The sequence below is a fragment of the Oryctolagus cuniculus genome, chromosome 1 (assembly GCF_964237555.1).
Source record: "Oryctolagus cuniculus chromosome 1, mOryCun1.1, whole genome shotgun sequence".
NCBI lineage: Eukaryota > Metazoa > Chordata > Mammalia > Lagomorpha > Leporidae > Oryctolagus > Oryctolagus cuniculus.
Genome location: NC_091432.1, coordinates 31,386,131 through 31,396,716, shown reverse-complemented (window position 1 = coordinate 31,396,716; position 10,586 = coordinate 31,386,131). Strand labels below are relative to the sequence as shown.

At 47.4% G+C, this 10,586-nt stretch overlaps 1 protein-coding gene across 4 annotated transcripts in view; it reads left to right on the top strand.

The window, feature by feature from the left end:
* Positions 1-7,861: 7,861 nt before the first annotated feature.
* EHF (ETS homologous factor) overlaps positions 7,862-10,586 on the top strand; it is a 42,780-nt gene continuing 40,055 nt past the window's right edge. The window contains exon 1 of one of the 4 annotated variants that reach the window (XM_008269650.4): positions 7,862-8,020. The gene's annotated coding sequence lies outside the window, so the exon portion shown is untranslated. The remainder of the gene's footprint in view (positions 8,021-10,586) is intronic. The other 3 variants (XM_008269643.4, XM_051852261.2, XM_051852264.2) reach the window with 3 other exon arrangements.

Genomic DNA, 10,586 nt, shown 5'->3' with positions numbered 1-10,586 from the left:
CACCACAACCACACACAATTGTGAGAGCTAAGGTTGGTGTCCCTGAGGTTTTCTGCCCTGGTGGTTCTGGCAACCCTCGGAGAACCACAGAATGATGAATTTGAGGGCCACAAACCATGAGCAGACTTTGAAGTTCTTTGGTTTGGATGGAAAACGCCCATCGACCTTGAAGCTTGGTGTTAATGGAGAAAGGCGAGAGCAAGCTGGGGCCTCCTTCCTCTCACATGCACCTTCTCGGGGTGCCTCCTGCCCCTTGCCCTCCACCTCCCACTACACCCAGCATAATAGAGCTCCAGGACTTTCTGTTTTCCATTGTAAGGAAGTGAGCAGGGCTCACCTCCCAGGAGAAATTTTCAGATGCACTGACTGTAGATTTTTGGCTCACTTTGCAGAAGAGTTCCTTATTTCATTTTTACTGTACAGCCACCTACACAAAAGCTTTTGGTTCTCAGAATTTCAGAGCTATTAGCCTTCAACATGAAATTAGGATTCCATAAAACTTCCCTGGGGCATTGCCATGAAAGAAACCAAATCTCAAAATAGGTCTTTTGGCATTCCATCCTTGTTCAGGAAGACGGATTGACTAATTTCAAACCCTGGACTTCTATGTGGTCAATAGGATCTGGGTGGGGGAGAGAGAAGGGCGAGAAATTGGAGAAATAACATGACACATGTTGGGAGATTTTGTCTGGATGTCCCCCAAATAGGAAAGTATTCAGAAATAATGCCCAGGGCTTCCTTCTTGACATTCCACCAACTTGCAGGTGCATGTGATTTGAATGCACTGAATGGATAATTTATTTATGCAAATGAGCTTTTGCATAGCCCCAGTGGATATGCCTGTCAACTCTCTGGTATCACTTTCAGGTTTCTAGATACATTCTTTCCAGGGGCACGGACAGGTCTGGAATTTGCTTTTTAATTTGACAGGTAGAGTTATAGACAGTGAGAGAGAGAGACAGAGACAGAGAGAAAGGTCTTCCTTCTGTTGGTTCACTTCCCAAACAGCCGCTACGGCCGGCACTGTGCCGATATGAAGCCAGGAGCCAGATGCTTCTTCCTGGTCTCCCAAGCGGTGCAGGGACCCAAGCACTTGGGCCATCCTCTACTGCCCTCCCGGGCCACAGCAGAGAGCTGGACTAGAAGAGGAGCAGCCGGGACTAGAACCCGGTGCCCATATGGGATGCTGGCGCTGCAGGCGGAGGATTAACGAAGTGAGCCAAGGTGCTGGCCCCAGGTCTGGAATTTCTGATTTCTATCTGGAAGGCAGGTAGGGGCAGCCATCTGGTTGATTATCATTTTACATTACTCTGAGAGCCTCTCAGTTGCTTATGAACAATGGGGATGGAGAAAATGATGGGGATGTCTTCTCTCAGGTCCCACCACTACGCCTAACTTTCATATCCGACGCTTTCATCACCATGAAAGCTCTGCTCCCTTGTTCTGGTTTTGGGATCTAGATGCCAGAAAGCTTCCTATCTTGGTATTCAGCCTGCTGGGGGCCCAAGAAGTGTGCTGGGTGGCAGAGTGACCTTTGCATTGAAGCAGCCTCATGATTTCCCAGGCAAGACCAAGTCACAACTTTTCCAATGGGTTTCCCCTCAATTCTTCATCTGAACGTTTAGCTTAAAAATATGTGGTATTGAAGGGCAGGGGCTGAAGACTGCCCTATTAGGTCCAGACCTATTTGCATATGGCATACTTATTTTCAATTTTCTAATTCCACTCTTCCAAGAAACCTTCACATTCCCAATTGCATTGCAGAACTGAGCTTGACTTTCCATGCCTATGTAAAATATGTGATCTGAATTTCAATATGCTGCTAAGATTCTCCATTCTGGAAGGGGTAGTGGAATGACATTGACTGGCTTGAGCTCCAGCTACTTGCTGTGTGTATGACCTTGGCTTGGAGGCTCACTTTGCTCATGTGTAAAGGGAAAAGCACAATAGGACCTTTGTGGTGGTGTACTGTGAGGATTAAATGAAGTAATGCCAATTGAATTCCTAGACCAGAGGTTGGGAAGTGATTGAAACTTAGCAAATGTGAATGAATAGTCATTATTCTCTTCCTTTCCTCTATGGCTTTCCAGCTTCATCACTTTCTATTTTGTCTTGGAATCATGGAGGCTTAGTTCTCAGAGCACCCACGAGGACCTTCATAGCTGGCTAACCAACCAGTGTTCTTGGGGTTCGAGGTCCATGCTCAGGAGAGAGTATTTCCTGAAAGCCCAGATGCCCGGCACTCTCCTGATGCTTGCTACGGTTTCTCATTTCACTCCCAAAAATCTCATTAGAATGTTGATGTTCCGGGCCAGCGCCGCGGCTCACTAGGCTAATCCTCCGCCTTGCGGCGCCGGCACATCGGGTTCTAGTCCCGGTTGGGGCGCTGGATTCTGTCCCAGTTGCCCCTCTTCCAAGCCAGCTCTCTGCTGTGGCCAGGGAGTGCAGTGGAGGATGGCCCAAGTGCTTGGGCCCTGCACCCCATGGGAGACCAGGATAAGTACCTGGCTCCTGCCATCGGATCAGCGCAGTGTGCTGGCCGCGGTGGCCATTGGAGGGTGAACCAACAGCAAAAAGGAAGACCTTTCTCTCTGTCTCTCTCTCTCACTGTCCACTCTGCCTGTCAAAAAAAAAAAATGTTGATGTTCCTAGTAAGCAGACAGGGAAAGTGAGCCCTGAAGTATAAGTAAATATGGTAAATTGTCCTGAAAAAAACTAGGTCTTCTCCACCCCACCAGGCTGCTCTGAGGAAGTTGACCCTCCTTGTCTTACCAAGGTGAGGGCATTGGTTCTGACAGCCCCTCATCTTCCAGTTTCACAGGTTCTTCCGAGTCATTGAGCATCATGATGGAGTCGTCGTACATTTTTTCACTTGGATCTGAGAGTTTCCTGATTCTCAAGTTCCTGGGATGAAGGCACCCAGGCTCAGCTTCATCAGCGTGTCTTCTTAGACAACAGGGCCCAAGTTTTCCAGTTTCCTGGATGTTGAACAATGTGGGAGCCCACAATATATGAATGGATGGCAACGAATGTGAAACAATGACTTTTGCTATCAGCCCGACCTCAGAGGTGCTTGCTGATTTGGTGATGTGGGGAGGAACTCAGGATTCTGACTTTGCAAAGGTGATTCTGATGCTGGTTGGCTTACAGCAAGAACACAGAACACGGAACACGAAGGCCTGTGTGGCAGAGAAGACTGTATGCTAGGGGTTCAAGGAAGACCAAGAGAGTATACCAGGCTGCAATTGCCTTGCCTCCAATCCATAGGCAGTCACATTTCTTTCTTTTTTTTTCTTTTAAATTTTTTAAATTTTTGGGAGGCAAAGTTACAGACAGAGAGAGGGAGAGACAGAAAGGTCTGCCATCCGCTGGTTTACTCCCCAAGTGACCACAATGGCTGGAGCTGGACTAATCCAAAGCCAGGAGCCAGGAGCTTCTTCTGGATCTCCCATGTGGGTGCAGAGGCCCAAGGGCTTGGGCCATCTTCTACTGTTATCCCAGACCATAGTAGAGAGCTGGATTGGAAGAGGAGCAGCCAGGACATGAACTGGTGCCCTTGTGGGATACGGGTCCTGCAGGCTTAGCCCACTACGCCACAGCACCCACCGCAGCAGTGTTTCCTTATTCTGTTTTGTATCTTGAGATTCCATGGGAGTTATGATAAATAACATGTAAAAACACCCACTGTACTTTCAGAACATTTCCCCACATACAGTCAAAGAAAATACTAGACAGAGGAAGGTTGTCTGGACGTGGCCCACTTCAGCCCTCTTTCCTCCCTCTCTGAGACTGTCAAGCACATCTGATGGAAATATCATGGAGAAGTCGTATCAGTTTGATCCAAGAACCAAAGTACTTATCCTAGCAATGCAGTTGGCAGCAAGTCAGGGCACTGTGTAAAGGTATCTGGTAGGAAAGATAAGGCATGAAAGAGGATAAGACGACGCAGGTGAGGCAGAAGAGACAGGACAGGACAGAAGCAGTAAGGCGAGTTGCATTAGGCAAGAATGGAAGTGTCTGGAGAACAATTCAAATATGAGGGATGAGTTCAGAAAATGCATCTCGGATGCTTAAGTCATGTTGGTGATATAATCAAATGCCTGAGTGGCGTGCATGTGTGTGCGCGCGTGTGCACACGTGTCTCATGGGTCATTCTTTCCAGGAACAATGAGCCACCCCTCGCCCCCGTACTCCTGCACTGGTGTGCCCCCCTCTTCAGCAGATGGTGGTCTGTGCTACTGGCAGAGAATCAGCCAGCTGCGGGGACACAGATGTGATGGCCAAGGGCATGATTGGAGTGATCCACACAGACCTGTTAGGACATTGCTGAGGTGAGTGCTCCCAGACAGAGCTCCAGTGACAGCTGCAGAGCCCAGGAGACTTCTCATGGGATACGAAGAGCTCCAGGAATGCAATCTCACCCCACATCAAAAGGGCTTGGAAATGGGGCCTTTAGAGGCAAGAGGCAAGATGAGACTTATTAACCCCAGTTTTCTGTTGGACTCTGGCCAAGGTGATTCATGGTCATATTCTGCTTTCTCTATTCCCCATCCCCAGAGAGTTTTACAGCACCAGGAGTTCTTGTTCCTGTAAGTCCTACACTGATATTCCTGGGGGCTCTCACTAAAGAGCTGACACATTCAACCCTGCAGGTGACGCCATACCATCAAGAAGGGATGATGAAAATATATACAAACACACACTTGCTTTCCAAGCTAAACACAGGGCCTCTGGTTAAAAGTCAGTAAGTGCAATAAAGTAAGGGAGCATCTTCTTTCCGACAAAGCAAGCACACAACGCCTGGCAACCTTGTAACCACAGCCTGCCTTGGTGTTAATGCTCAGACCCCTTAGGCTTGACACTGGGCTCAGAGATTCTTTGTCTTGGCCATGATTTGGGAATTAAGATCTCTGGGATTCTTTAGTTTTGCAATGTGGAACTCCAGTAGACAATCTAATTGAACAGAGGGGCATGGCATCTAGGCCACTGCAAACAGCTTGGTCTGGTTTGCTTGGGTTCCCCTGTCCTCTGTGGGAACCAGCGGCAGGACTGAGCTCAGAAGCTGCAAGTCTTTGTGCAGATCGGAGACAGGGATGGAGCTGGACTTGCAGTGAGGACCAAGCAGATTTCTATGCAGAGTAACTGGACTTCCAGAGTGTGTTCCTGCACTCCGTGTTTTCTTGATCTTGATCAGAGGGTATGCTGCTTTACCTCTCTCTCTCTTAAGTTTTACAATCCATAAACCGGAGGCAGTCAGCTCCTGTGTCATCTCTCTGCTCACTGCCAGATGTCTTGATCAGTCTTCCATAGAGATCTGGAAGCAGAGAACACAGGTTGGAGGTCTGGGATGATAATGACTCTTGCCTGATTCCTCTTTGAAAAGCTTACAATGTCCTGCGTGGAAAGGATTTGCTATGTTTGATGCTTTCATAGTTGTATGTTTAAACCTTCTATTCCTGAGGGACATACTTCATATATCTGAGATCCTTAGAGTAGAAGTCCTCAGCATCACATCCAACTTGTAGTGTTCTTAAGAAAAGGACCCCCCCCTTCCTGACTCTCTCTCTCTCTCTCTCCCTATGTATCTATCATCTATCTAATTTGATACCAGCCCTGTCTTGTTGACAAGTATCCTATCTCAGCTATAGGATAAAGGATCTCAAACTCCAAAGTAATGTGTCTATGGATGCAGTATACCTAAAAACTTGGATTTGGGTTGGAGGGAAGTATTGTTTTTGTTTTCTAGAGGATAAAGCAAAGAATCAATACTTAGTAAGTACCCAATAAGTACCAGATACATTGCTAGGTGCTTTATATACATAAACATTCCATAGATAAAATTGCTTGCAAGTGTGAGGGGACATATTTCCATCCCCTCCCACAGCCAGCAGCACCCCAAATTCACACTTCTCAAGAGTGCCTTAACGGAATAGTCTTCCCACCTGAAACAGAATAAGATTGGGTAGAATGGAACCCTAACCAGAACTCTTCAGCTAGAAATTAAAGGGCCTATAATTAAAGGCGGTTGGAACTGGGCCAGGGAGCCACACCACTTTGGATATTGCATTTGAAGTTCACTACCTCTTAACCACACAACCCCTACCCCTGCCCCCTGCCCTCTGTCTGAGGTTAATCTCAGGCAAAAGTGGGAAGAAGGCCAAATTTTCCTTCCCTGGAGCCCCACTGGCACTCATACCCCTTGCCACCCCCACCCCCACCCCACCCCCAGCACCAGCACCACATGCAAATACCTCCTGGTGGGTGGAGTGGAGGCTCCTTCAGGCTGCTCCTGATTCATCTAGCAAGCAAAACTGCAGCAGGCTGTTCCCTCAGGCCCTGCTCTCAGATCTAGAGTTGATAAACTAATTGGGGCTAATGTGATAATGGGCAATAATGACATTTACTGTTTTTATCAGACCCAGGGCACGCATTTGCATTTTAACAGGGCCCTTGGCAAGCTCACAAGGTTGAACAGCAGGGAAGGGTGGGAATGCTTGGGGCAGGTTAGAGAGGCAGGGGGGCTTCTAGAGCTTTCTACACTGCACTGCTCACACCTTCCAGACCTTCCTGCCCATTCCAGGACCCTCGGACCCTTGCAAGTCCACGTTTCCACCAAGTCTTTCACACCCTCGGAAGCCTGTGCATTCACATTGTATAAACTAAGAAAACAAGCAAGGAAGAAATAATGCTACCACTCTCAAGGCCACAACCACTTGCTTTGTGTTCTGTTCACAGGCAACCTTTGCTCTTATGTAGATCTTCCTTTTTTACACAAGGAACTTCTTGGTTTTGATCGCAAAATCTTTGTCTGTTTGCCAAAACTCAAATTTCCCTTCCCTCTCCTCCAAGGGAGAGGCCCAGTGTCCAGGAAGACTTGAGAGAGAAAGTTAATGGTTAGGGGATGGTATTTTTCCTTGTCAGCAACAGTCACTCATCTGTACAAGTACAGGTAGGTTTGTGACCCAGTGAAGCAGGTAAAGGTGACTCCTGAGATGCCCTTGGCCCAGGAGGATGTGGGTTTCATGGGCATTTCAAACCCATTGATCCCCTCCAACACTCCATCTTATTCTTGCTCTTATTTCAGCATCTTGGTCTTTGCCTCTCTAACTCTTCTAGGGAGCGTCAATAAACAGCAAAAATGATCATGTAAGTGTCAAGAGGAAGTGAAGAATCTAGCTAGTCCGGCCCACTGTGTAATCTGCCTGTGCATTGTTGAGAGTTGAGTCCTGGACCTGAACATTACAGAGTGGACCCTCCCTTTTGAGTCTTCTCCTAAGGCTCTTCACTGGGGCTTGGGGAGATTGGCTTTCCAAAGTCTACTGCAATCACCAAGGATCACTTGGATCACAGAGGTGCAGTCGTGGTGCCTGGAGAGAAAACTGGCTAAGAGCCCCTTCTAGAACCTGGTACCTGCACAGTCAGGACAAAGATCTTGCTGCCAAACAGAGTAGGAAATGGGACAGATATCAGAGGGCCCCCACACCCCTATACCAACATCTCCAGATTGGGACTCCTGCTCGTCTGGCTTTTACATTCTCCCTTCCTGATGGGGTCTCTGGGGGAGCCTATTTTTTTTTTTTCGTTTGCAGCAGGCTCTAAGCCGAAAAGAACAGTCACCACCAAATCAAGTCCTCATCCATTAACAGGTCGTCTCTCTGGTCTTGAGACAGGCATAACCTGGTTAGACCTGTTTTGTTTGAACACTAACGTGTGAGTTGGCCAAATGCAAATGAGCCAATGTTTGTAATCCTTTATTTTATTTTTTTAAAGGGCTGGGCAGCCAATGAGAAGAGGGGGAAGTGACTTAGGGAATTCCCGGTTGGTGGCTTATTGCTTAACATCCTACAAAATGATTTAAAATTATTGTCATCTGCATTTATCTCCACTCTGATGAGGGCTCAGACGTGATAACACCCGTGCTTCCCCATCCCCGTAGGAGCTGGCGTGATTGCTGCCTGCTGCCTGCTCTCCATTAGCCACAGCTATTGGATTTCCCATCCAGAATCTTGGGGTAAATGAGGTAAGTCCTTCTTTTTAGACCTTTTGAATTCTGGAATCTAAACACCTGAGTGGAAAGAAAAGCCTGCCTGGAATCAGGCAGATGGAAATAAAACACTCTTGGAGGGCAGCTGGCAGGAAGTAATGCTTGTCTCACCTGGCTTTCCTCACTCGCTCTCAGTCGAATCTCATTTCGGAGGGCAGTTGGACTACTTTGCTTGTTTTCTGTGAGTTGCCTGTATTGTCTGGACCCCCAATCCCTGTGAATTTCCAAGCCCCCTGGTTTCCTGCTCTTTGTAGGGGCAAAGTGATGTCTCTGGGTTGAATTCTTCTGAAACAAGCAGGCAGAGACAGGTGACTCTGCTGTAGCTCAGGGAAGAGCTGCTTGGCTAAATCACTGTGGGGCTCGGAACACACGGCCTCACTTCCTAGAGATGTCTTCTGCTGGTAATTTTTCTGACTCATGAGCTGCATGTAGGGAAAGCCAGTTCATCTTTAGTATGTCCCAGTGTGGGGACATGGCTGGCCACAGGCAAGGGCATATATGTCCACACTGGAAGAAGTGACCAGGCAGCCACCTGCCTCCTAGGCAGGGGCGCTGGAGAGAGCTGAGCACCTAACAATGACTCTGTCTAGAAAAAGAAAAAAAAAAATCAATTTTAGCAAAGGGTTCTTACCATATCACAAGCAGACACAGTAACCCTTTGTTCCCTGATGGGATATCATAGCCAGACAGGCGGGCGTGACTCAGCAGCAACCAATGCCTTCGGAACAGGGACTCTTTTGATTTTGTTTGGACATCCCAGAGAAGTGTTGGCCCCCGGGTGAATGGAATGGGAGCAGCAGGGGCTTACTCTTCTTGCTGGTCGATAATGCCGAAGTGAGAGGGTCATGTCATGTCTTCACCACCTGGTTCACTCACTGAGCCTTCTCCCAGTCCTGTTGTGGGAGCATATGCTTTTAAGAGGAAGTGTGAGACTGTGTGAGGCTGGCTGGACTGGCACCTCGGTTGGCTACCTGCACTGGCTCTAGGGAACAGGGAGAAAGTGAGCGAGTGGCTGAATATGGAGAACTTCCTAACAGACAGACAGACAGTCCAGTCCAGGCACTGGCTCTGTGTGCATGCAGGTGAGGAAGTGTTCAGAGAGGGTTCTTCAGAGTGTCGAAGGGCAGGAGGGTAGTGTGAAGAGGGGTGTGATAACTCCACTGAGGTGAAGGGAGGGTCATTTTCCAGTTGGAGGTGAAGAAGTAGTATTCAGGAGAACTTGCTGGTTGGGCAAGGCTATCAGTAAAGGTTTGACAGAAATTTTAAGAACGAGTATAATAGCTCTGTTCGCAGTTTACAGAAGGCTCCATGTATCCTATTTTTTGTGGCCTAAAATCCTGGGACTGAAAATGAACTCATCTATTCCATCTTGTAGTATGGAGTCATGCAAGACCATGTAGCTTCCACTCCAATGACCAATAGTGTTGAAAAATCATGAGATAAGAATTTCTTGGAAGTCAGTAATCATATTTGAAAAAAAAAATCATAAACATCATGGAGAAAATCCTTCTCCAAAATATGTTACAGAGACATTTTAAACAAAGTCACTTTGAGTGAACAGCTCTGCTGTGTGTTCTTTGGGGTTACCACTCCAGATGGTAGTCTTAGCCCAGACCTTTTGGAGGTGGTAGTGGGGAGGGAGATGAGTTTGATCTAGGCTCTACTTCTAAAAAGCTCTCACATTTGATTCTGTTTATTCTTTTGTATTAAAAAGTATCTGTTAAATTCAAATAAAATGTGGGGGGCATTTTTTCCCATTTTTTCTTATATTATTATATCGTGATCGCCCAGTAGAAGTCCCTTGGGCCTTTCTAGACCCAAGAAGAGCCCGATATTTGCACTCGCGGTTCTGTGTTTATGGGTATCTTAAAGTGCTCCCATGAACTCCCAACTTTACACTGATCCTCTTTCAATATGTTTTTGACTTCCTGACTATCTGAGACAAAAGGGAAACTGAGAGGTCAAAATGTTTACACAGTTGCACTCAACTAGATAATCAGGGACCGGAGGGAATTCCTGTCAGGTCTCAGGTCAGAGCATGCGTGCCTGTTGACCTTCGTTCACGTCTAAGGCAGTGGGATTGAGCTTTCTGGGTTCTTGCAATGCTTTATTTCTTCCTTGTCTCTCCGGTCCTTCCCAGTCTCCCTGCACTGGGGAGTTGGAGCACTTGTGTTCTGAAAGCGCAGTGTAAGGCCCCCGTGCCTTGTGATAGCAGCAAGCACAGACTTAAAGGCTAATATAAGTCAGCAGAAAGTTGTTCAGTGTTTTCCCCTCCTTCCAAATGGAGTCATCTGCATGTCCTTGCAAATAGATACAGTTTTCAAAGACCCCTGAGAGCTGGGGTGGGGTGGACACCAAGAGAGAACTTGCAAGTACCCTTTGAGAAGCCACAGCACGGTTTTAAAGACCTAAACAGAAATTCTAAACCTGGTTTTCAGTAGTTTTAGTAGTTTTCACTAGTTTTAAGATTGCTCTCTGGTGGAGTCAAGGTGGTGATCTTTTCTGTTGTGGGTGGGGCCCTGGTTGGGAGGCGCTGGCTCCT